This window comes from Antechinus flavipes, chromosome 4 (genome assembly GCF_016432865.1).
Source record: "Antechinus flavipes isolate AdamAnt ecotype Samford, QLD, Australia chromosome 4, AdamAnt_v2, whole genome shotgun sequence".
Lineage (NCBI taxonomy): Eukaryota > Metazoa > Chordata > Mammalia > Dasyuromorphia > Dasyuridae > Antechinus > Antechinus flavipes.
Window position 1 is genome coordinate 82,220,647 of NC_067401.1, and position 27,967 is coordinate 82,248,613.

Consider the following 27,967-nt stretch of genomic DNA (forward strand, 5'->3'; position numbering starts at 1 on the left):
TTTTAAGAGATGCTGGAAGGGGCAGCTGGGTGGCACAGTGGATACAACACCAGCTCTGAAGTCAGGAGGACCTGAGTTCAAATCTGGCCTCAGATACTTAGCACTTACTGGCTGTGTGACCCTGGGCAAGTCACTTACCCCAATTGCCTCAAGAAAAAAGAAGAAGAGGAAGAAGCTGGGCCGCCCAAGGTAGTAAAAGCAAGGAGAAAATGAGCCTTGAACGCTGTGGTATCCTCAGAATGTGTGCTGAGGAAAAGGTGAATGAAGAATAGGTATCTCTAGAGACATAAACATAACAAAGGCGTCCACACATTGAAACGTGAGTAACGTGGCTCTGCCAGAAGTCATTAGGAAAATGAAAGAAGAGGAAGCGGGGAGAATGGGAGACAAGCAGGGGAGAATGGGAGACAAGCAGGGGAGAATGGGAGACAAGCAGGGAGAATGGGAGACAAGCAGGGAGAATGGAGACAAGCAGGGAGAATGGGAGACAAGCAGGGAGAATGGAGACAAGCAGGGGAGAAGCAGGGGAGAATGGGAGACAAGCAGGGGAGAATGGGAGACAAGCAGGGGAGAATGGGAGACAAGCAGGGGAGAATGGGAGACAAGCAGGGGAGAAGCAGGGGAGAATGGGAGACAAGCAGGGGAGAATGGGAGACAAGCAGGGGAGAATGGGAGACAAGCAGGGGAGAATGGGAGACAAGCAGGGGAGAATGGGAGACAAGCAGGGGAGAATGGGAGACAAGCAGGGAGAATGGGAGACAAGCAGGGGAGAAGCAGGGAGAATGGGAGACAAGCAGGGGAGAATGGGAGACAAGCAGGGGAGAATGGGAGACAAGCAGGGGAGAAGCAGGGAGAATGGAGACAAGCAGGGAGAATGGAGACAAGCAGGGGAGAATGGGAGACAAGCAGGGAGAATGGGAGACAAGCAGGGAGAATGGGAGACAAGCAGGGAGAATGGGAGACAAGCAGGGGAGAAGCAGGGGAGAATGGGAGACAAGCAGGGGAGAATGGGAGACAAGCAGGGAGAATGGGAGACAAGCAGGGAGAATGGGAGACAAGCAGGGGAGAATGGAGACAAGCAGGGGAGAATGGGAGACAAGCAGGATGCTCTTTACAATCTGTCGAGCTTGCTCTCTTCTAGGACGGAACAAATGATGAAGCGCTTTAGCTGAGAGGGCGCAAGTTGAGCTTCCTAGGAAAAGCAGCAACGGCGTGAGATTCAGCCATAGGACCGGGGAGATTAGAGTGAGAGTGGGGATGGACAATATAGAATGGGTGAGGACCCAGGATGTATTAAGGCCTTAAAATCAGAAAATAATTGAAACACATCATTAGAACCTCTGCAAAGGGTAATGTTCACTACATGTTGACTATCAGAAATAATTTTTAAAGGACCAGGAATATAAGTTAGTGCCTGAAAAATTGCTAGCAGTGAAAAATTTGTAGTGAAAACAAAAGACAAACAAGTGAGGAAGAAACAAGGAAACTCTGTTGTTCTTCTTTGTACCTGTGTATGCTTGAAGAACCTGTGACGAGGGAGAAAGATTGGTCATGCAAGGGGTTATAAATGTCCAAGAGGAAACAGTAAGCATAATTGGTAGTGTGGCGCGAGATAGGAATCTGAAAGGAATAGTGTGTGTGAGAAGCACTTGCCACTCAGGGATCTCTGAAAACAAAGTCGCCGATTAACTTTGGTTACACACGGTAGCAATAGCATCTGGCAGAGAAGCTAAGCATGAGAGTGTTCTTTTAATTTAATTGCTGCTTGCAATAGACGGCCGGCGGCAGAAGTGTAAGGCAAAATCACACAATGAGGTTGAGTAGGAGGGAAAAAACATTCTAGACTAGAACCACCTTGATGAAGCAAGGCTGCAAGGTATTCGGGAGTAGGGAAAAGAGACAAAGTAACTGGAAGGGCTGGATCATAACGATGAGACACTGGGTGGGGAGCTTCTGTGACTTGCGCCAAGGCAGCTTTGGCTGCTGGAGTGAGAGAACGGGGAGAATCTAATGTCGGGTCTCCTGGAAGTACATCCTATTTTAACTGAGAATTTGTTAAGGGCAATCTTGGATGTAACCACTGGATGTCACCCAAGAGCTTTTGACAGTCATTAACAGTAGTTGATCTGTTCTTGTATCTTTTGTGGCATAATACATTCAGGGAACAACTTGAACCCTAAATAATCAACAGTGATAGTTCTCTGTATTTTTTCAGGTGCTTTGTGTAGTGTTCTCTTCTTTTTCTAAATTATGATGGTTCTCTCTGGGAGCAGGTTTCCTGGGGAGGTTTCTGGAGGCAGCCTTAGTTTCAGTTCAGATCAATAATCACCTCAAATGCAGCCAGCTGATAAAAGTTCAAATCTTTTATTGTCTCTTCCAAAATAGCCCAGTTTGCTTCCTTTGCTTCTCTCGTTGCTAGTCTTTTGCCTCTGCCAGCTTCTGCCTCTAGCTCAACTCCGACTCCTGGCTTCCCAATCCCCTCGACTGACTGACTTCTGGCTTTCAATCTCTTCATCTGACTTCACTGACTAAGAGCTTCTTATATATGATCTCTTAAAGGTGTGACCCCAAAGGTTGACTCCTCCTCTGAGAGAGTGGGCTTGTGAGTTCTTGACTTGTGAATCTCCCCAACTTGTGAACTCTAATGTGTGAGCTCTAATGTGTGAACCAATTACATAAGCATTGTTTCTATCAACTCTAGTGACTTAACACCTTGTTTCAAGTTCTGGTTCATAACAGCTTTCTATAACTGTACTGCTTTTAAAGCTCAGCTATGTGTTGTAGCATTTCCTCTGCAACTGAGGATGTTGGAGCAGCCCCAAGGAGGTTATCCATGTCATGGATCAATATTGAACTGGGATATTTTCCCCTAACAGGTTTAAAAACCTTGGCAACATACATCTAACATAAGATTGGGTTATTTTTCATGCCCTGAAGTAAGATTTCCATTGATATCTCTCATAAGGGGCTGCAAGATTAAGAGTGGCAAGAAAACATATCTCTGTCTGTCCCCTGGATGCACAAATATAGAATAAAAACAACCCTGAATATCTATGACCCATAATGGCCAATGTGAAGGAATCATATTAGGAGATGAAAGTTCTGGCTGTAATGTACCATTGTCTGCATTTGGTCATTAATTTTCCTAAGATTTGTCAACATCCTCCATTTTCCTGGTTTCTTTTTTTTATCACAAATACAGAATTCCAAGAACTGTTAAAAGGGCTCAATATGTCCTTGTACCAGTTGAATCCTTTAAAGCCTGCAACTTTTCCTTGGTAAGGGGCTATTGCTTTGTCCAAACCTGTTGGTCAGTTTTCCACCAATTCCAAAAAGGCACAGTCTATGTATGCAGTGGCCCCTATGAAAAAGCCTCAGTGGTGAGGCAGATTGAGTAAATCTCGACCCCAAAGATTAACGGGCCAATGATCAGTGATATAAGGTCTGATTTTTCCTTGGTGTCTGTTGTACACCCACATTAAGGGATGAGTACTAACACGGGGGACTGCAACCGCACCAATCCCCTCCAAGGCAGTGTCAGCTGACTGAGGGGGCCATTCTGCCTGCCAGAACAAGGATGATAAAACTGTTTTGTTGGCTGTTGATAATTATAGTTAACATAGATATGGCTTTAGTCCAATAAACATGAGAGCAGTCTGTATCTACTCCTTCAGTATGAAATTTCATGAAATTAAGAGGCTCTTTAGTTTGGAAAATAAGGCGGTCAGTTAACACCTCCCCTTCCTGAAAATTCAGGGTTAGGTTGGTAGGATTAATAGATTAATAACCTTTTCCACTATTCCCTTAGAGCTCCAGAGGAGGGGATGTATAATGTAACCTTTAAAAGCAGCATCCCTCTGTACCAACAGTAATGGCTAAGGCAAACGGAGAAAGAGTCAGGACCTCTACTATGCTAAACTGAGAAGTGGAAAAAGGTCGGACTCGGGCAGAGTTGGCTGCAAAAAAAAAAATGGACCTGATACCACAGTGAACATTGCTTTATCTTGGGCATCTTTGAAAATGAAGACTTCTGTGTCTGCTTCTTCAGCCACTGCTGACTGAGTGGCAGTGGCTGGGACAGAAGCACTATCCCCATATTCTTTTGACATTTGGGACAAGCTGTTTAAGGCCGGGGCCTTTTCTGTCCTTAGCCTGCACCTAGTGGGCAAGCAGCATGAGAGTGCCCTGGCTTGCCACACTTGGGTCGGACAGTGCTGCCATAGCTTCTGACAACACATCAATATAAAATGTTTGAGTGCCCATAGAGGAACAATGTTCAATCATTTCCTCAAAAGGCATGATGGGGATCCTCCCTCTTTTTTTTTTTTTTTTTTTAACAGTCTTTGTTACCATTCTCCCTAGCCAACTGTTTAACAATAGCATCAGCAGACGGTCCTTCTCCTATAGTTCTGGCCACCGCTGTTAGGAGTCGAGCAAGAAAATCACTGAAAGACTCAGAGGGTCCTTGTTTGATCTGCGTGAAAGAAACATTCCTATCTTTCTCAGAGGGGAGTTTCTGCCAAGCCCTTTGAGCATAAACAGCAATCTGCTGATGTGCTTGCACAGAATAAAACAATCGCATCCCTAACTGAGTATACTGCCCATTCTGGCTAGTTGCTCTTGAGTAATGTTTACATTAAGAGCCTAGTTTTCGACTGCCTAAATCCTACATTATTTCCCCAAAATTATAGACCAAGTTAAAAAACCTCCTGGGTCTAAACAAATACCAGCCACAGTACACCAACCAAGTGAAGGCAAAAGAGAGTACTGAACCTGTTAGAAAAGGCTCCTAACATATGCATATGTGGGGCCCCAGTCCATTGATGCAGCCTTTAACTCTTCAAGGACAATTGCAGGCAAAGGGGTGTATTTGGATTATTTGGGTCCAGAACTTCTATAACTGGAAAAATTCCAAAGGGGCCATCAGCTGGAAGAAAATCATCCCCTGAATTTGTTTGTAAGATCTTTGCAGGGGAGTAAGAGGTTGCAGTTTTGCCTGCTGCAGCTCCCATCCTGAGGCAGAAGCAGAAAACTGCAACTGCTCTCCTCCCTGGGCAGTGTAGGGAGCTTCCTCTTTGATGTACAAAGAGGGCAATTCGGCAATTCATCAGGATCTATTTGTGTTTGAGCTGAGAAATGTCTGATTTCTCAGAAGCAAATAGAATCAGCTATACACAATTTTAAAATATTGTACAATTGAAAACAGTGGAAAGGGAAGGCATTGGCCCCACTTTTTTGGTAATATTCTGTCAATTGCTCTCCCACTAATTTCCATTGTAGTAGATCCAGAGTTCTCTCAGCTGGAAACCAAGGAGATGTTTTTTCAAAAACGTCAAGAAATTCTGTAATTTGCTTTTATATGATGTGTGGGGTACAGAGACCCTAATTCAAAATGATTACTCAAGGATTTCTCAAAATGAAGGTAGAAAGATTTTATTAGAATCTCGTGAGAAGTGGGCAGTCCTTACCTCTGAGAAGTCCAGAAAGAGGAGGTCGATTTCACAGAAGCGAGAGCTCACTATCCAAGCACTTCCAAAAATCCCCTTTTGCAAAGTCTAGTGTGGCTCTTACAGTTACTTTTCTCTTATATGAAGGGTGGGGTGATAATGGGCTGCTTAGAGATGAGGTAACTACATAAAAAGTTTCATTTCTTCAAGTTCAAAGCTTCTCTTACTTTAACAGGCAGTTTCTAAGAAACCACTTTGCTTGCCTCTCATAATCCCTCTTCTATGTGGTTTCTCATTAAAATCTTTCAACATTCTTTCACATTCCTTATCTTCAAATAATCGGAAGATACTTTCACAAGGTCTCTCTAAGTCATCGATTCCTTCTGGTTCATTCCTTGTGGTGGCAGGTACTGGTTCTCAAAATGATCCCTCATATCAAAAAGCCTGATAGAGACCACAACATAGCATTTACACTCTTTCTGTCTTTTTTTTTCTTCCCAGGTTATTTTTATCTTCTTTTTAAATCTGATTTTTCTTGTGTAGCAAGACAACTGTATAAATATATATACATATATTATATTTAATATATACTTTAACATATTTGACATGTACCTGCCATCTAGGGAAGGAGTTAGAGGGAAGAAGGGGAAAAGTTGGAACAGAAGTTTTTGCAAGGGTCATTGTTGAAAAATTACCCATGCATATGTTTATTTATAAAGAGCTATAAAAAAAATAAAGCCCAATAGAAATCTGCGCACACACAGTCCATCAATCTTCTCCCAAAGATAGTGAGTTCTTGTTTTCAAATGTAATTTCAATTCATTTGTAGGGTCAGGTTCTACAATCCATTCTTTTGGACCATCCGCAAGTCCTTTGACTCGAGTGTGATGAACTCGAGTATGATGAGTTCGACCGTGTTCCTGTGTCCTTACAGTGGCGTCTAAGATCAGAAGGACTTGGAAAGATCCTTCCCAGGTTGGGATCAACTTTTCCTCCTTCCAGGCTGGTATTTATGCATGGCAAATGTTAGAGGCAGGGTCTGAGCAATAAGTCCTTTTAATTGTTCATGTAAATGCTTAACAAATTGTAAAACATTTTCTAATAAACAAGTTTTTGGTATCTAATATGGGGTCTATATCTTTTAGTCCTCTTCCTCTAGGATATGGATGTCCATATAAGAGTTTGTAAGGTGACAATCCTATATCCCTCTGAGATTTAGTCCTAATTCTAAGCAAGGTTAAGGGGAAGACATCTAGTCTAAGGCAACCCAGTTTCTAGGCCCAATTTAGCCAATTGCCTATTTCCTGATTCATTCTTTCTACCTTGCCTGAAGAGGGAAGATGCCAAGGGGTATGAAATTCCCAAGAGATCTCCAGGGTCTGCCTCAGACTGTGGAGAACTCTTGCTGTCAAACGGGTGCCCTAGTCTGAGTCAATGAGTTCTACCATCCCATACCTGGGGATTATATTTTCCAATAAAATTCTGCTCACCACAGGGGCAGTTGCCAGGAACAAGGGAAAACCTTTAGTCCATGAGGTCAGGTGGTCCACTATGACCAATAGGTATTTGAGTCATCCCACTGCGGGATAAAGTCCACCTGTACACTCTGGAACGGTCTCAATCCTGGGGTCTCCCTCCGGCGTGCGCATAACGTGAGGCAGCCTTATTTGTCCTTTGACAGATCAGGCATCCCGCCACCTATTTCCAGGCCAATGTGTATAATCCAGGAATCACAAAGGTAATAAGCACAGTATCACACAGGTCATGGACATCCCAATGGCTGCCTTGGTGAATACCTCCCTGCCTTCTGGAAGAAATTATTGTCCCATGTCATCTTCTCGGGCCCCCAAATCGTGGGCTCTTAATTTTTCCTCCTTGATAAAGGACGGGGAAGGTGAATTGGGTTAGTACCATCATTCCTTCAGTAACATCTCCTTCATTCCTAGCTTTTCTCGCCTCTTCATCAGCAAGGCGGTTACCCCGGGCCTCAGATGTGTTCCCCACCTGATGTCCTTTCACATGTACAATAGCAATGGCTTTGGATAATGTTAGATTTTGCAATACCTCCATCAGGAGGGTCATATGAGCCAATTCTTTCCCTTTACTATTAATCATTCCCCTTTCCTCCCATATTTCCCCAAATATATGTGCCACTCTCCAAACATATTTAGAATCAGTATAAATTGACCCTTCCTTATTATTCAACAGTTTCAGAGCTTGATTTGGTGCATACAATTCACAGGTTTGTGCTGACCATGTCTTGGAGAGATTTCCAGCCTGGACTAATGAGCTAGTGTCCCTGTCAATTGTAGCATACCCGTTTAACCCCTTTCCTTCCACCACTCGGGGTGACCCAGCAATGACGATTTCTATAGATCTCTCTGAACCTTAGTTTGATATTCCATCAGATCTAGGCAATCATGTTCACTAGTCTTATGTTCTCCTATGGGAGCAGAAAGGAATTCAGCCAAATTTAGATTGTGATCTTGTTAGGACCAAATCATCTTTTCCCAGGAGAATGGCTTCATATTTCAATATTTGTGAATCAATTAACCATCTGCCTTTGATTGAGAATAGTTCTTACTTGATGGGGCACACTGACAACCAGGCAGCCTCCAAAGGTGATTCTCTGCCTCTCTTCTACTAGCAAAGCCATAACAGCCACAGTCTGAATGCAAGTGGGCCACCCCTTGGCTAAGGGATCTAACATTTTTGATAAGAATGCCCCTGGGTGTCTAGATTTCAAGGATCACAGTAAGAAATTCATCTTAGAAAGTTCACAGCTTAGACAGCTTATCTAAGTATATGGTTCTAAGTTGAACATTACACAGATCATTTTGCTTTTAAAATACCCAATACATAGAAAAATTCTAAATTGCATATTGTCCATAACAGAAACATTTTCATAGGGACAAAGGCAAAAACTATTATTCTTAGGAGTCCCTTTAAATAATGGTACAACTTTTTTTTTTAATTAAATAACTTTTTATTGCCAGAACCCATGCCAGGGTAATTTTTTACAGCATTATCCCTTGCACTCACTTCTGTTCTGATTTTTCCCCTCCCTTCCTCCATCCCCTCCCCCAGATGGCAAGCAGTCCTTTACATGTTGAATGGGTTGCAGTATATCCTAGATACAATATATGTGTGCAGAACCGAACAGTTTTCTTGTTGCACAGGGAGAATTGAATTCAGAAGGTATAAATAACCCAGGAAGAAAAACAAAAATGCAAGCAATTTATATTCATTTCCCAGTGTTCTTTCTCTAGGTGTAGCTGCTTCTGTCCATCTTTGATCAATTAAAGCTCTCTTTATCGAAGAGATCCACCTCCATCAGAATACATCCTCAAACAGTATCATTGTTGAGGTATATAATGATCTCCTGGTTCTGCTCATAATGGTACAACTTTAAGATGATTCAATACAATCAATTAAAACTCACAGAATATCCTATTTCCACATAAAAGAACCTTTCAGATTTAACATTAATAATCTCTTCGCTCTTAAAATATATATATAACTTTTGGAAATAACTATCAAATTATCAGATCAGATTAAAATTCTGCTCTAGTTTTTTGTTGTTGTTGTTGTTGTTATTATTATATTCCTTAAACAAGGAGACTGTTATACACTTAAATAAACATTAAATAAGTTTTATTTAATTTGCCCGAAGAGGGAAGATGCCAAGGGGTATGAAATTCCCAAGAGATCTCCAGGGTCTGTCTCAGACTGTGGAGAACTCTTGCTGTCAAACGGGTGCCCTGGTCAGAGTCAATGAGTTCTACCATCCCATACCTGGGGATTATATTTTCCAATAAAATTCTGCTCACCACAGGGGCAGTTGCCCGGAACAAGGGAAAACCTTCGGTCCGTGAGGTCAGGTGGTCCACTATGACCAACTGGTATTTTAGGCATCCCACTGCGGGCAGCTCGATAAAGTCCACCTGTACACTCTGGAACAGTCTCAATCCTGGGGTCTCCCTCCGGCTTGTGCGTGGCGTGAAGCAGCCTTATTTGTCCTTTGACAGATCAGGCATCCCGCCACCTATTTCCAGGCCAATGTGTATAATCCAGGAATCACAAAGGTAATAAGCACAGTATCACACAGGTCGTGGACATCCCAATGGCTGCCTTGGTGAATACCTCCCTGCCTTCTGGAAGAAATCATTGTCCCATGTCATCTTCTCGGGCCCCCAAATCGTGGGCTCTTAATTTTTCCTCCCTGGTAAAGGACGGGGAAGGTGAATTGGGTTAGTACCATCATTCCTTCAGTAACATCTCCTTCATTCCTAGCTTTTCTCGCCTCTTCATCAGCAAAGTGGTTACCCCGGGCCTCAGATGTGTTCCCCACCTGATGTCCTTTCAGTGTAAGAAAGACAGGCCCCAATTTCATGGAGTATCTCCTTCCTCCTTCTCTCACACCATCTCTTCTCTATCTCCTCCCCATGCCTAGGGGCACAGTCTTTCTCTGACATACTTTAAATACACCCCCAAACCAATAACCCTTTTAACTAGATGCTCCATTTAAACTATTAATTGCTTTAGAAGTAACTTTAGACTTTAAGATTGCCAGTTAAATAACTCTGGACCAAATTTCATAAAACTTATACATATATCCAGCAGAGCTGACAAATTTTAAAGCATAACTCATAATGTTTACAAATTACCCAATAGTTCTAGAAAACAACATATCTTCTACTTAGGGGATACAAACTTGACCTTCCCTGAGGTAAGCTATCGGCACTTTGTTTTAATAACCTATGTTTTAACTTAAAATCCAATTAATACAGCTCTAAATTCCCAATAATATAAAACTGCTTATCTCAACGAATTTCACTGAAGTGATTAAACAGTTTCCTTCTCTCCCTCTGGCCTCACGTGTCCTGCTGCAGTCAGGGAACGCAGAAGGGAGAGGCTATCTTTGTGCCTTCTCCAGGAAGGCCCCAATTTAACTGAATTGCTTTGGAATCTTGAAATGATCAATTGCGACATTTCCTGATCATTATCCTCAGACTTTTCCTGAAGTTCCAACTTTGGTCAGAGCTGGAGCCTACAGGAAAAGTCAGGTCTTTCTCTTTTTCCCCCCTAACAAATTCTAGCTCACAGAACAACAAACATGACAAAGACATTGCACACAAAGACACAAGCACAGACAAAAATCACATGGAAGAGAACCGTCCCTTCCCCGTTGCTGCCATTCCCAGGGCCCCCAGATCAACAAGAGGAGGCTCGGTCGGGTCTAGATTACCCCACTGGGGGTGCCTGTGAGAGCGCCGCCAACAATGGGGGGCCGGGGGTTGCAGAGCATAGGGAGGCGGAATGACAAGCAGGGGGTCCCAGGGGTGAGGTGGGATCGCCAGCTTTTTCTCTGGTGCCTTTCTTGCCTCCTTCATTTGACTCATAACCAACCGAGTCTCAGTCCCTGAAAGCCAGAGACTTGCATAAATTGCTTCCTCAGGATTAAAGGATCTTTTCCATTTACACACAAACTCAATTGTTAGCATACAGTCCTCAGCGGTACCTAGCTCGCCAAATTACTCCTCCACCGATGCTTTGGCCCCGCCATACAAAACAACTATATTTTGTCATTTTCTTCTTTTCTTTTCCCTTATATTGTGGTAACTCATTCGAATTCTGTAACCTATTCCCCAAGCGGCTATTAGCCAGCACTCCCCGCCATTGCTCTGAATTTGGGGTTTGGACTGCACTTTCCCCATCATTTAGTGAGGACCGCCTTAGACTCCTCTGTATTCCGAGTTATCCCAACAGGGGTCGCCATTCTGTCTGCCGTCACCCGATTGAGTTCTCAGAGAATCCTTTCTCCCTGGGGCCATTCAGAGTCCATGTCATCACACAGTTTACGTGAGAGACTCTTCCTCTCCGGTTTGCTTCAAACCACCCAGCTGACCCCCAGACTCCCGAGCGCTTTCCTTCGGGCTAGGTTCTCCTGACTGCGAGCTCGAGCAACATCTGCACACGATCCCTCTCTTTCACTTTCTCCTTCACGGAGTCTCTCCCTTTGGAAGCTAGATGGCGCCATAGTGCGTAGAGTGGAGTGCCTGCAGTCAGGGAAGGAAAGGGGAAGGGAAAGGGAAAGGGAAAGAGAAAGGGAAAGGGAAAGGGAAAGGAAAAAAGAAAGGAAAAGGGAAGGGAAAGGGGAGGGGAAGGAGAAGGGAAAGGGAAAGGGAAATGAAAGGGGAAAGGGAACGGGGAAAGGGAAGGAAAAGAGAAGGGAAAGAAAGGGAAAGGGAAAGGAAAGCTACGTGAAGGCTAAGTTATTTTATATTTCAAACTTCTCCCAAGGTTTTCTGGTACCCAGAAAGGATTCAGGGCAGCTAGATGGTGCCATAGTGCATAGAGTGGAATGCCTGGAATCAGGAACACTCATCTTTCTGAGTTTAAATTTGTTCTCAGACTTTTACTAGCTGTGTGATTCTGAGCAAGTCACTTAACCCTGTTTTCCTCATCTGCAAAATGAGTTGAAGGAAATACTCCAACATTTTTTTTGCCAAGAAAACCCCAAATAAGTCATGGAGAGTTGAACATGACTAAACTACAAAGAGGATTATTCTGCAATTGACTCAAGCCTCCAGTGATTATATTCCTTCCATTTTAAGGATTCCTCAGTACCCAGTTACATTTAATCTCTTAACAGTCAAATTAGCTTTAAAAAGGAGTATTTACCTCAAAGGTATAGAAACCTAGAAACAATCCATCACTTGCACTGAGATCTGAGTTATAAGAAAGTAAATGCAAAGTAATTTCAAGGGGAAAGAATGGTTAAGAAGCAGTAGAATAAGAAAGGCTTTATATATCCCCATGTACCACACTGGTCCAGAATTTGTCCTTGATAATCGAGAGATCTATTTTCTGTATCTCTCCTATTTAAAGAATAATATAGAGATTAGATGTGTGCCTTCTGGACTGCTTTGAGGAATGCATGTTACTGGGGAGGCACAGTGCTTGATTCTCCCCAAAATCCCAGAGAACTTTCCTGAATTAGAGATATGGCTAAAATGTGTAAAATGCATCCTCACCAATTTGCTGAGGATAGTAAATATTTAATCTGGAGAAGGGTACACATAACAGCTGTCATCAACATCCAAGATGGTACCCACTGACAAAAGAAAAGCAAAACCAGCTTGGCCATTTCACCAACAGTAGTCAAATTCCAGGAGCAATTAAATAATGTCTACTTAGTACCGAGGTAAAATTCTGATTAGACTTACAATATTATCCTCCCAACCAATTAATTGTATCATAGTTCTAAGTTAAAGAATCCTGTTAATCCTATATTGGATTGCTTGTTGTCTTAGGGATGGGGGAGAGAGAAAAAAATACTTGGAACAACAGGAAATTGAGTGTATGCCCATCAGTTGGAGTAAAGCTGAGTAAGATATAGTATATGAATGTTATAGAATATTAGTGTTCTACAAGAAACAATCAACAGAATGAATTTTTTTCTTTCTTTTTAATTATTATTATAGCTTTTTATTTACAAAACATATGCATGGGTAATTTTTCAACATTCACCTTTGCATAGCCTTGTCTTCCAACTTTTCTTTTTTTCCCCTCCTCCCCTTGATGGCACGTAGTCCAATACATGTTAAATATGTTAAAATATATATTAAATATAATAATTATATCCATATTTATACAGTTTTCTTGTTGCACAAGAAAAATCAGATCTAGAAAGAAAGAAAAAAACCCGAGAGGGAAAACAAAAATGCAAGCAAACAATAACAGAAGGAGTAAAAATGCTATGTTGTTCCCATAGTTCTCTCTGGGTGCAGATGGCTCTCTTCATTACTGAACAATTGGAACTGGTTTGAATCCTCTCATTGTTGAAGAGAGCCCCACATTCATCAGAATTGATCGTCTTATAATCTTGTTGTGGCCATGTATAATGATCTCCTGGTTCTGCTCATTTCACTCAGCATCAGTTCATGTAAGTCTCGCCAGCCCTCTCTGTATGCATCCTGCTGGTCATTTTTTATAGAACAATAATATTCCATAACATTCATATACCATAACTTATTCAGCCATTCTCCAACTGATAGCTCTCTTCTGTTTCCAGTTTCTAGGCTGCCACAAACATTTTTGCACATGTGGGTCCCTTTTCCTCCTTTACAATCTCTTTGAGATACAAGCCTAGTAGAAATACTTCAGCAGAATGATTTCGAAGAGGCCTGGAGAGACTGACATGAACTGATGCAGAGTGAAATGAGCAGAACCAGGAGATCAGGAGATTTATACAGCAATCAATTCTGATGGGCATGACTCTCTTCAACAATGAGATGATTCAGACCAGTTCCGATTGTTAGGCAATGAAAAGAGTCACCTCCACTCAGAGAGAGCACCTTGGGAACTGAGGGTTAATCAAAACAGCATTTTCACTCTTTTTTTTTTTTGTTGTTGTTGTTGTTCTTGCATTTTGTTCTTAGTAGTTTTCTTTCCTTTTTGATATGATTTTTCTTGTGCAATGAGATAATTACATAAATATCTTTACATACATCGGACTTAACATATATTTTAACATGTATAACATAAATTGGATTACTTGCCATCTAGGGGAGGGAGTGGGGGGAAGGAGGGGAAAATTTGGAACACAAGGCTATGCAAGGATCGATGTTGAAAAATTATCCATGCATATATTTTGAAAATAAAAAGCTTTAATAAAAACAAAAAATAATAATAATTCTGTTAAAAAATAAAATATTTGGTTCAGCATCTGGCATATAGTAGTTGCTATATAAATGTCAGGTCTTGTTATCATTATTATTATTAAAGTCAGTCCTAAGTTCCACCCTATCAAGATCTTTTTGAATGTTGACTTTGTTTTCTGGTATATTAACTATACCTCCAAGATTTGTTGCCATCTGCAAAATTGATAAGCATGTAATTAACACCTTTAACTAGGTCATTTTTAAGAAAAAATAACAAAATAGAGCCAAATACATATCCCTGGGATCCTCTACTTTCAATATTGACATTAAACCATTAATGATGACTGTGAAATGAAAGCAAAAGACTCCTAAATTGAAATAATTTAGAAAGAGGTTTATTAAATCGTCCAACAGAGGAGAGAGTCGAAAAAAAATGGTTCAGTCCACAGCCTCTCAACCCCACTCTACACTGTCAGAAAGTTACATATTTTACAAAATTTAAACAAAGGAACAAGAAAACTACTGAATTGGCCAGCATGGAGGCAGTTTTCAAGTAAAACATGTGGGTTGCTTGAAATGCCTAACAGAAGAAAGCTCACATTCCTTGCATCAATTTGGATCTGACTGGGTTTCTGAACAGCATAACCTAGGTCTGAGTTAAACATTAAATGAATCTGGCCTACAAGCAATAATTCTAGTTTCTCAATCATGCAATGCTAAGTTCATTGTTTTTGCAATAAAGTTTCCCAACAATTTATCCCCTTTAAGCCCAACATTCCTATAATAGCAGAAGTAGGTTAAGGTTTGAAATAACTTATGTCCATGGAGGCATCTCCTTCTCAGTTCATATTATTAGGGATTTGAAAGAATTCTTTTAAGGAGTGATAATGACCAGACTGGTGGCAATTTAGAATCAGGAAAATCAAGTTGGGTGAGCTTCAGGAGCTATAAGTCAGGGGGACTTGTACCAGGAAAAAATGCACGACATGATAAAGAGATATTTCCCAGACATTGAAAGAACACACATGATCATAACATCACAAAAAGTTTTTTTTAGATTGCAATACCCTGCCTCTTTTAACAACATAAAAACTGAATAAACTTTGTGAAGCAGAGTCATAATCTTATATATCCTCTAAAGAAACAAACCTAGTTAAAAAGATTAAGTAAAATTACAGATTAAATTACTTTTAATCGACTTATTTCATATTGAGTCTTCCCTTGGAAATTCAGGAATAGGACTCATTTCCAAGGCAGTTGTAGAGAGGTGTCCCTTGAAAATTTGATTTTCCAATAACTGGTTCATGTGAAAAACCAGTTCACGTCTTATAAAGTTAACCTTATACTTGTCCTTTTGTTATTGTTCTTAATAGAAACATTTGAGAAAAAGCAAAAAAAAAAAAAAAAAAAGATCATTTTCTAAGATCTAATATATATGCTGTTGAGTTGTTTTTCAGTCCTTTCTGTCACTTTCTGACCCCATTTAGGGTTTTCTTGGCAAAGATACTAGAGTGGTTGGCCATTTTGTTTTGCAGCTTATTTTACAGATGGGGAAACTGAGGTAAGCCAGGTAACGTGACTTGCATAAATAGGATTACATAGTAAGTAAAGCCATGTACATATATACATGTGTATGTCTGGTTCTGCATCTCTCTCTCTCTCTCTCTCTCTCTCTCTCTCTCCTCTCTCTCTCTCTCTCTCTCTTTTTCTCTCCTTCCCTCCTCCCCTCTTTCCCTCCCCCCTTCTCTGTCTCTCTGTCTCCATGTCTCTGTCTCTCCTCTCTCTTCCTGACTTCAAATGTGACTTCAGTTATTAACTGCGTAACCCTGGATAAATCATTTAACCTTGTTTGCCAAATAATCTGGAAAAGGAATTAGCAAATCACACCAGTATCTTTGCCAAGAAAACCCCAAAAAGGATGAGGAAGAATCAGACAGGACTGAAAAACAACTCAACAGCATATAGGTTAGTTCTTAGAAAATGATCTGAAGTTTTTGCTTTCTCTCAAAGTAAAGTTTACTACTTCATTTAAATTTAAAAACGTTTACATCTTTATCAAATTACTTTTTTATCCTAATTGTCCTATCCTACTTTGAGGATGTTATCCTCATATCATCCAGAAACATGAGATACCATAAGAACTTAATCTTATACATGAATACCACAAATTCAGAATGGTAAAATTTTAGAAGTAAGATCTTTCACAGTTGATTCCTACAATAATAACCCAAAGATTTTTAGTATTATAACAACAGGATTCATTATATACATAAAGTTTTAGAACTCAATTGCCCTTATTATAGAAATTTGCTCTGAAAGGAACAATATCAAGATTATCCTTTAAAGGAGGGTACAAGGTGACTTAAGTATAAGCATCCTTAACTCTAATTCAAATCACTATCATAGTTTAGATGGTTATTATTATTATTTTTCTCTTTTTTCAGTTAATAATATTTTATTTTTCCAAATACATGGAAAGATAGTTTTCAACATTCATTTTTGTAAAACTGTGTTCCAAATTTTTCTCTCCTTCCCTTCCCTTCTCCCTCTCCCTGACAGCAAGCAAGCTGATCATTGTTATTATTTTTCTCATGTTATTGTGATAAAAGTTACCAATGAATACCTACAAGCCTTATCTTATTCTTCTTTCTAGTTTAAATTGATCTTGCAGCAAAAATTAATCATTAGAAATTAAGAAAACAACCACATCCTGTGATTAAAAACAATAGTTCTTTCAAAAGTCAGGGAAAAAATGGGAATCAACCATCCTGGACTACATCTCTGTCTTCTAGATCACCCAGATCATGTGTCTTTGCATTCTAGACTGTCCAGAATAACTATCTTTGTATTCTAAATCATCCAGATTAGCCATCCTGGACTATCTGCCCTTTTGTTGTAGAACACCCAGATTGTATATTACTGTGTTCTAGAGCACCCAGATTACATGTTGGTGCTCTGAATCACCCAGATTATGTCTGTGTTCTAGATCACCCTGATTAACCATCTTGCATTGCTCATTTGTGTTCTAAAGTGCCTGAATTGTGTGTCTTTGTGTTCTAGATTACGCAGATTGGTGGCTTTCTGCTCTAGATCACCCAGATTTCGTGTCTTTTTGTTCCAAATCACCCAGATCGTGTGGCTTTGTGTTCTAGATTGCTTGGCTCACACATCATTGTTCTAGATTGCCCAAATTAACCATCACACTTTATATGTCTGTGTTCTAGATCACCTGGATAACCATCCCAGACCACTGTCTTTGTGTTCTAGATCACCAGGTAGTATGTCTCTGTGTTCTAGTTATCCAGATTAATCATAATGCACCATATCTTTGTGTCCTAGACTACCCAGATTCCGGCATCTTTGTGTTCTAGATCACCAAATGACAGTATCAGATTGTGTATTTTCTTTCTAGATCACCCAGATTAAACATCCAGGTTCATATGTCTTTGTATTCTAGATTGCCCAGACTTTGTTCTTTGTTTTCTAGATTGTCTCTACTATGTGTCTTTGCGCTCTAGATCCAGAATGTTTTCTGGATTGAGGCTAAAGAAAAATCTAGGGGAAAAAAGTTTTTTCTGGATCCAGGCTCTAGAAAAAATGTAGAAAAAAAGGAAGATTAAAAAAAAAGGATCTAGAAAAGGTTTCTGGGTCATGGCTCTAGAAAAAATATGGAAGATCCAGAAAATAGTAAACAATCTAGAAAGCCCCTCCCAAGAGGATCCAGAAAAGAATCTGGAAAAGACTGAGGACCAAAAAAAGAATTTGGAAAAGAGTATCTTCCTCTTCTAGCTCACTCAGCTTATGTGTCTTTGTGCTCTGGAGCACCCAGATCAAGCCTCTTTGTGTTTTAGATCCCAGATTCATGTGCCCCTGTGTTCTGGATCTCCCAGATTATGTCATTGTGTTCTAGAACACTGGGACTAGGTGCTTTTGTATTCTAGGTCACCTCAATTAACTATCACAGTTTACACATCTCTTTGTTCTAGATCACTCAAACGTGTGTGTCTTTGTGTACTAGATAACCCCGATTGTGTCTTTGTGTTCTAGATAATCTGGATTATGTGCCTTTGTGTTAAAGATAGTATGGACAACCAGCATGAATCATGTGTTCTTTGTGTTCTAGCTCACCCAGATTTCACATGTCTTTGTGTTCTATATCACCCAGACCATATGTCTTTTTTTCTAGATTGTCCCCAGTGTGTGTCTTTGTGCTCTAGATCTAGAATGTTTTATGGATTGAGGCTCTAGAAAAAAATCTAGAAAAGATGGGAGATCTAGAAAAGAGTGGGGATTTTTTAAAAAGCATCTAGAAGAGTGCCTTTGTGTTTATCTCACCCAGATTACATGTATTTGTGTTCTAGAGTACCCCAGTCAAGCCTCTTTGTGTTCTAACCCCCAGGTTCATGTGCTTTTGTGTTCTAGATCACCCAGATTATCCATCCTGGATCGTGTGTCTTTGTGTTCTAGATCACCTGGATTTAGGTGTCTTTGTGATCTAGGCCACTGGAATTAACCATCCTGGATTGCATGCTCTGATGTAGATCACTCATTTTGTGTGCTTCTGTGTTCTAGATTACTCAGACTGCATGTCTTTGTGTTCCAGATGACCTGGATTAACCATCTGGGATTGTGTGTCTTTTGTGTTCCAGATCACTTGGCTCGCCACACCTTCATGTTCTAGATCACCCAGATTAAGAGTCTTTGTGTTCTAGATCACACTGAATTACATGCATTTGCGCTCTAGATCACTGGGATTAACCATCCTGCAACATGTGTTTTTGTGTTTTAGATCACCCAGATTAACCACACCCAGATTACATGAATTTGTGTTCTAGATTACTCAGAACTTATATCTTTATGTTCTAGATCATCCAGCTTTACCATCCAGGTTAACATGTCTTCATTAATACGGTCTTGACACGCCCAGATTGTGTCTTTTTTTCTAGATTGTCCCCACTGTGTGTCTTTGTGCTCTAGATTTAGAATGTTTTCTGGATTGGGGCTCTAGGGAAAAAATCTAGAAAAGATGGAAGATGCAGAAAATAGTTTTTTTCTGGCTCGAGGCTCTAAAAAGAATCTAGAAAAGAATGTTTTCTGGATTGAGGCTCTAGAAAAAATCTAGAAAGGATGCAGAATCCAGAAAATAATCTTTAGAAGGATTGAGGATCCAGAAAACAAACTAGAAAAGGTTCCTCCCCACACCCTGGAGAGAGAATTCAGAAAAAAATCTAGAAGACTAAAGATTAGAAAAAAAAAGAATCTAAAAAAGTGTCTTTGTGTTCTGGATCACCCAGATCACAACCCTTTGTTTTCTAGACCACCCACATCAACCATCCTGGATCATGTGTCTTTGTGTTCTAGATTGTCTGGATCAATCACCCCAAATGTTCTTGATCACCCAGATCAGCATGTCTCTTTGTGTTCTAGATCACACAGCTTGCATGCCCTGTTCTAGACTGCCCATATTAGCCATTCTAGATCATGTGTCTTTGTGATCTAGATCACAGGGATTGTATGTCTTTGTGTTCCAGAAAACTCAGTTTTATGTGGGTTTTGTTCTAGATCATCCAGATAGTGTTGTGTGTGTTCTAGACCATCCCAACAATATCGCTCTACAGTTTTGTGTTCTAGATCACCCTCACTTGGCATATTTTGTGTTCTAGATTGCCCAAAGCTATGTGTCTTTGTGTTTGAGATCACCTGGTTTAGCCACCCAGATTACATTTTTGTGTTCTAAATCATCCAGATTACATGTCACTGTGTTCTAGAGCACCCAGATTACATGTCTTTTGTTCTAGAGTCTATATTCTGTAAACCTTGAGTCTGACAGATTACCCATATCTGAAATACTACATATTAACCTAAGTGATTTTTATTATTCATCTTATACAAAATATATCCAATTAAATTCTTGACAGTTTTTTAAAACCATAATTATACTTAACTATCAAGTGAAAAGTTAATTTTCTAATGATTTAATTGTATCACCCTCTGGATATGTTTTCCCCCCAATTAATAGCATTTTTAAAGAAATCATTTCCCCAAAATGATAATATAAGAAAAATTAAAAAGGTAACAGCAAACAATATTATAGATTTTAAAAAGCATACCACAAAACTTTTTTTAAAATTTATTTTAAAAAAATATACATGAATAATTTTCAATATTCATCCTTACAAAACCTTGTGTTATAATTTCCCTCCCTTCCCCCCACCCACTCCCCTAGACAGCAAGTGATCCAATATAGGTTCAACATATGCAGTACTTCTATACATATTTCCACAAATATGCTGCACAAGAAAAATCAGATCAAAAAGGATCAAAAAGGGAAAAAATGAGAAAGAAAACAAAATGCAAGCAAACAACAAAAAGAATGAAAATACTGTGTCCACAAAACTTTTTGCCAGTCAAATAATATCCAAATACTTACAGAGAGTCAAACATCACAATTAGTTTAATAGAAGATCACATTTCATTTTAAATTTAAATTTCTATAATTTAGTTTTAGGGCAAAAAAGCAAGTCAAATCTCAATTTACAATCATTCAAAATTTCAATTTTTCCTTGCACAATTAGCTTCCAGCACCTCAAATTATAAAGCTCACTGCTTTTATTTATAGTAGCAGTCACATTCTCTTCTTATAATATTTCAATACTTGCAAAAATCTTCAAAGTATAATTTGTAAATTTACTGCAAATACATTATGTTTCAACAACAAATTTTGTTTCTAATTAGTTTACAACACCATTAATTTCTATCAACAAGGGAAAAGTTTTCCTTTCTCTGCCTGTCCTACATTATCTCTGTAACCTCAAGCTGGATAGGGTTGAAATGACAGATAATATTTTACAGGGTTTTTTTTTCCTTCCCCTATTCCTGTACCCCTCCCAAAAAAGAATTTATCCTGCTTAAATACTTATTTCCTGATGAAAATTTTAAATGGGATTAATGCTCTGCTTAATGGGATAGAGAATTTAGTATATGAAAAATTATAAGATTTTTTAAAGTATAAAACTTATTAGTATAAAACTTCTGTAGTATTCTAAACTCTCTGGCTATACATTTTTGTAGCATTCTACTATTCTTTATTTTTCCTTCTCCAATTCATTAAAAAAAATTTTTAAACAATAGCTTTTTATTAAAAATACATACAAAGATAGTTTTCAACATTCACCCTTACAAAATTCCAAATTTTTCTCCTACCCTTCTCCCAACCCTCCTCCCTTATACAGCAAATAATCCAATATCTGTTAAACATGTGCAGTTCTTCTATACATATTTCCATATTTGTCATGTCATGTGTCATGTCCATTAGTCTTTAAGACTAGCTGTATCTTCTCTTAGAAATTTTCCAGATTTCTACAAACTACAAACTACACTAGAAATAACACAAGACAAGGATTTTCCTGAAAAGTTCATATGGAAAGCAGAGAAAGAGAAAAAAAAAATAATTCCCTACTATTGAGGTATGACCTGCAATGGCTGAGCCCTGGACAACTGTTTATATTTTGACCAATACAAACACAAGCTTCCCTCATTAATCTAGTGTCTTTCTAATCAATGGAGTACAGGATTGATACTAGGCAATCAGTTGTTGGTCACTTACTAGATAAAAAATTTCCTTTGACAGGTAACATAATTCAACTGATAGCCCTTGCATTTGCTGCTGGTGATGTAGAAGCACAAACCAAGTATCCAATTTATTTTCCAATAGTCATGGGAGGGTAAGAGAAGTACAGGAAGAGAAATAGAAGAGGGGAAAAAAATAGAAAAAATAGTCGTCCTCTGCTGGAGGACTGATGAAAGAACAGATGGCAGATCCCCTCTTGCCCCCTCTCCAAAACTCTTAGTTGATTAGTCCAGGAGGATTATTCATTTGCCCATAAAGGTGGCTAAACTAGTCCTAATCTTCCCTGAGCAATTCCCCAGGCCAATATGGTACACAGCCTCCTAGACATAAAGAGTCCTCAGTCCTAAAACCTAGTCTGGGGCAGAAGTGATCTGATTATGCTCCACCTGGACCATGGGCACATTCACAAGGGTTTTTGTTGGGCTGAGTGATCTTGACAAGATTGTCAAGATCAATGTTAAATCCTCATCTCGCTGGCGTCAAATGTCCCACTTCTAACACCAGTTGGAACTGAGAACAAAAGTTTCTTAAATTAAAACAATTTAGAAAGAAGTTTATATTAGGTTGTTCAGCCCATTCCCTCTGAGTGTTTCTAAATTACACATTTTATAGGGTTCAGACAAAGGAACAAGAAAATTGTCCTGGACAGGCTAACCTGGAAGCAATTTCCAGATAAGACATGTGACTTGCTTGAGATGTCTTTTGAGAGAAAACTCACATTTCTTGCATCAATCTGACTAGGTTTCTGGTCAGCATAACCTAGGTCTTGTGTTGCGCATTAAATGATTCTGGTCTCTAAGCAACAGTTCTGATTTCTCAATTATACATGATTAGGTGATAAATATGGAAGTGTTTAGAAGTGCACATGTTTAAACTGTATTGGATTACTTGCTGTCTAAGGGTGGGAGAAAAATTTGGAACATAAGGTTTTGCAAGTGTAGATGTTGAAAACTATCTTTGCATTTCATGTATTTTGAAAAATAAAAAAGCTATTGTAAAAAATTATGCATGGCTAAGTTCAAACAATGTAATAAATTTTCCACATATAATTTTTTGTGTGTTTGTTCAGTGAAGCAGTTCTGAATTTATTTGATTGTAGAATCATATAACCCATGTTTCTCCAATGAAGCATGTAAGTTAATCTACTTGATTATAATCTCATAAAATCCCTATCTCTCCTACTTTTCTACAAGAATAGCAGGAAAATCTTTACCAAATGTTTTTCTAATATCTCTATAGAATAATATTTATAGTATTTCCTGATTTAACAATTTTGTAACCTTACAAAAAAAGTTTAAATCATAATTTTGGTTTTACATTAGTCACTTTCAGGAGCAACTAAGTTTTATTTTATGACAAAGAAAGTTAAACAAAACCATCTGACACAACTTTTGGAACAGTGCATGCAACAACATTCTGCCCTCATAGTTTCCTGCTTCTCTACTGAAATGCACAAAGTACTGCATTCATCCTCCAAGGTCAAGATTCCTCTTTATAGTCATTCAGTGTCATTTCAGCATCTTTTTCATTTACATTATTGTGTTCCACTTGAAGCATGGGAACACTCACATGGGACCTTGCTGGGCTGAGTGATCTTGTCTATGTTAAATCCCTTCTCTCTGGTCAGCCATCAAAGATTCCACTTCTGATACCCATTGGAGCTGAGAACAAGAGTGTAGGAACTCCTAATTCCAATTCATTTCCTATTAATTAATTTACTTAAGACATTTAGTGTATTTACATTAACCTGTTCTTAATGAAACTACATGCATTCTTGTGGCCACTTTTCTATGTTTCACTCACCATCACTTTATTAATATGTTGTAGAATTCTGCCAGCATTTGAAATTGAGCTTACTGGTCTTTAGCTTGCAGATTTCCTCCTCTCCCTTTTTCTAAAAATTAGGACATTGAAGACAGAGCCAGGATGGTGGAGTAAAGGCAGGAACTTGCCCAACCTCTCCTCCAAACTGCTCCACATTCCTTTAAAAATGACTACACAAATTTTAGAGCATCAGAGCACCCAAATGTTTATATTCCAGCCAAAGCAGAAGCAGGAGGGAGCCCAGGGTGCAGTCCCAGAGCAGGCTGCACCTGCAGTCCAGCCCCCAGTGGCAGCAAAATGGGACCTCTGAATCAGCAGCAGTGCTGGAGGCACCAGGGAGGATTCAGGAAGTCATCAGAAAGGGTCTGTGGCAATGGGGTAAGAGTCGGCCCCAACCTCAGCACACCAGACCTTACAGCCACCTCACAGCTCCAGGGCAGCAGCAGGAGGCCTTGTGGTCCGATTCCCAGAAGGAGCTCAGAACAGCTGCGCAAAAGCCCTGGAGCTTAGGACAGTATATCCTTCACTCTGTAAACAGAGCCCTGCTGAACAAAGAGTTAAAAGCTGAGTAATAGACTAGAAAAGGAGCAGAAAACAGAAAAGGTTTCTGACCATTGAAAATTATTATGGTGAGAAGGAAAATCAAAACACACACTCAGAAGATGATAACAAAGTCACAGCTCCTACATCCAAAGCTTCCAAGAAAAATCAGAATTGGGCTCACTCGGGCTAGGGAAGAGCTCAAAATAAAGTAAGAGAGATAGAGGGAAAATTAGAGAAAGAATTGACCATAGTCCAAAAAGAAATATAAAAAATTAATGAGGAGAAGAATGCCTTAAAAAGCAAAATTGGCCAATCGGGAAAGGAGGTACAAAAGCTCAGTGAGGAAAAAGAATTCCTTAAAAAATAGAACTGAGCAAATGGAAGCTAATGACTTTGTGAGAAATATTCACGATGAGAAATTATGAGAAGATAAATAAAGCAAAATCCCCAAATAGAAAAAAAAACAGAAAAAAGTGAAATATCTCATTGGAAAAACAATTGACCTGGAAAATAGATCCAGGAGAGAGAATTTTTTAAAATTACCAGTCAACCTGAAAGTCATGATCAAAAAAAGAGTCTGGACATTATTTTTCAAGAAATTATAAAGGAAAACTGTCCTGATATTCTAGAAGCAGAAAATAAAATAGAAATTGAAAGAATTCACCAATCACATCCTGAAAGAGATCCCAAAATGAAAATTCCCAGGAATATTATAGCCAAACTCTAGAACTCCAGGGTCAAGGAGAAAATGCTATAAGCAACCAAAAAGAAACAACTCAAGTATAGTGGAGTCACAATCAGGATAACATAAGATTTAGCATTAAAGGACCAGAGGACTTGGAATATGATGCTCCAGAGAGCAATGGAGCTAGGATTGCAACCAAAAATCACCTATCCAGCAAAACTGAATATAATCCTCCAGAGGAAAAGGTAGTTATTCAATGAAATAGAGGATTTTCAAGCATTTTTGATGAAAAGATTATAGCTGAATGGAAAATTTTATTTTCAAATACAGGACTTTGGAGAAGCATAAGGATATAATCAGAAAATGATCTCATAAGGGACTTAAAGTTTATCTGTTTACATTCCTACATGGGAGGATGATACTTGTAACTCATTAGAACTTTCTCATTATTATGGCAATTTGAAAGAGGGTACATATATAGTACGAGTTAAATATAAAAGGATAATATCTTTTTTAAAATTATGAAATTAAAGGATGAGAGAGGAATATACTGGAGAAAGGGAAAGGAAGAATGGAATGGTGCAAATTATCTGCCATTTAAAAAAAAGCAAGAAAAAGCTTTTATAGTGGAGAGGAAGAGAGGAAGGAGAGGATGAGTAAGTGAAACTTACTCTCATCAGAATAGACTCAAATAAGAATAATATACATACTCAAGAGGGGTAGAGAAATCTATCTTACCCTGCAGGAAAATAGGAAAGGAATGGGATACTGGAAAGGGGGGGAAATGACAGAAAAAGAGGGGATATTGGGGGAGGGAGCAGTCAACAGCAAAACATTTTTGAGGAGGAACAGGGTGAAAGGAGAGAGAATAAATGGGGAAAATACAATTAGCAATTATAAAAATTAGGACATTATCTCTGCTTTCTCCAGTACTATGTACCTCTCTCTCCCATTATCTATAATAAGTCAAAGATCACTGATAGTATCTTGGACTGAAATTGTATCTGCCATTACTTTCAGTATGTGAGGATGCAATTTATCTGACCATGTGTGTAGTACTTATCAAAACCAGTTAGGGTTCTTTTACTGTCTCCTTCCTTATCTTCAATATCAATTCCCTAGTAGCTACTTTTTTTCTGTCCTTCTCAGTTCAAAGAACATTGTCCTTTGCAGAAAAAAAACTAAAGAATTAACAGGTTTCCTTCTTATTATTATTACTTATCACTGAGACAACTGAAATACCATCTTAGGTTTGGAGTCTTTCTGAATCTTATCACCCACTGGTATCTACTCTTTCTCAAAACATTTAATTATGTTGTGTATATTCACCTTTTTTGTGCTGTATGTACTTTTGTGTTATAGACAAAACATCATTAGCCATGTGGGAAAATGTCCCAAATTCCTAATAATAAGAGAAATACAGTTAAAAAAATATCTCTGATGTTTCATTCCATACCTGTCAATGAAAAAAAAATTAGAAAAGATCATATTAAAAGACACACTATACTACTCTTGGCACATCTGTGAAATGGTACAACCATTTTGATAAGCAATTTGCAACAATAACTCCAAAGTCATTAAAATGTGCATAACTTTTGATTCATCAACACCACCACTAGATACATAATCTAAAAGAAATCAAAGAGGAAAAGATATATGTACAAAAATATTTATCTAATTTTTTAGATAAAAAATTAGAAACTAAATGTGTACCCATCAACTGGGTAATAGATAAAGAAATTATGATATATAAATGTAATGAAATATTATTATATTGTGAGAAATGAAAGGTATTATGGTGTAGTGGAAAGAAAGCTGACTTAAAGACAAGAAGATCTAAATTCAAATCCTATCTCTGCCAAGACTGACTATGTGACTCTGGACTACTTATTCAGTCTCTCAGTACTCTAAGTTAGTGATACTGAACTTAAATAGAAATGGGAGACATTTCCAAATGAATAATCAAAATCATATTACTTACTTTCTCAAAGAGTCAGGGAAGAAAAGGAGAAAGAATTTAGAACTCGAAATTTTAAAAACAAAGATTAATTTTTACATGTAATTGGGAAATATTTAATGAAATAAAAGTTTTTAAAGAAATGAGATCACTAAATCATTTATAAGGAGCTCTGTGGACCACATATTGACTTAGAAAATCTGTTTACATATTTCACACATAGTTACATAAATACATACTTATATATAAGCATGCTTATATATTTCCTTTTTTAATATTAATGTATCAATACATTTAAATCAAATAGGAACCACATTTTAATTTGGTTCATATTGCACTCAGAAATGTTGAGTGTCACATGAAGCCTGATGGTCATGTGTTTTATACCTGTTCTAGCTAACTATATAAGCTGAAGAGAGGGTTTGAGAATGTGTTGCTGGCAGGAGCTTCCTCTCCTAAGAGTCTCCTAAATCCAAAAAATCATAGATCTAGTCCCTATCCCTAAGAAAGGACAGGTTCAAAGAAATTTGAAAAAATTAGTATGAATACATTTAGAACAAAGATCTAGTGAAATAATATGTAAAATGATTATAATACTGTAAAATGGGGTTATGAAAGAAAATAACCTTGAAAAATTTCAATGTTCAAATAATTTATTACCAAAATGAAACATACATTTTATAATGACCAATGTATGAAGTTTGTTTTGCTTGACTATAATTATTCTATAAGGGAGAGCTTTTATTTTGGGGGAGGAAGAAGAGAGGAGATTTAGGATGGGTAGGAAATAAGAGATAGTTATCCTCCCCTTTGTTGGGATTCTCTCTAAGGGCATTCAGTTCAATCAAGGGAAAAAGGGATAGGTATTTTTCTTTTTTATACATTTTATTTTTCCCTTAATTATATGTTAAAACAATTTTTAACAATAAAAAAATTTTTCAGTTCCAAATCCTAGTCCTTCTTCCTCTTTTTCCATCTCCTTGAGACACTAAGCAATTGGATATAGGTTTTATATATATATGTGTGTGTATGTGTGTGTGTGTGTATGTATATACAATTATGTAAAATATTTCCATTAATCATTTTGTACAAGAAGACTTAAAGAAAAAGAATGAAAGAAAGTGAAAAGTAGCATACTTCAGTCTGCTATATCAGATAAAAACAATATCATTTCTTTCTCTAGGGGAGATAATATGCCTTACCATTAGTCTTTTG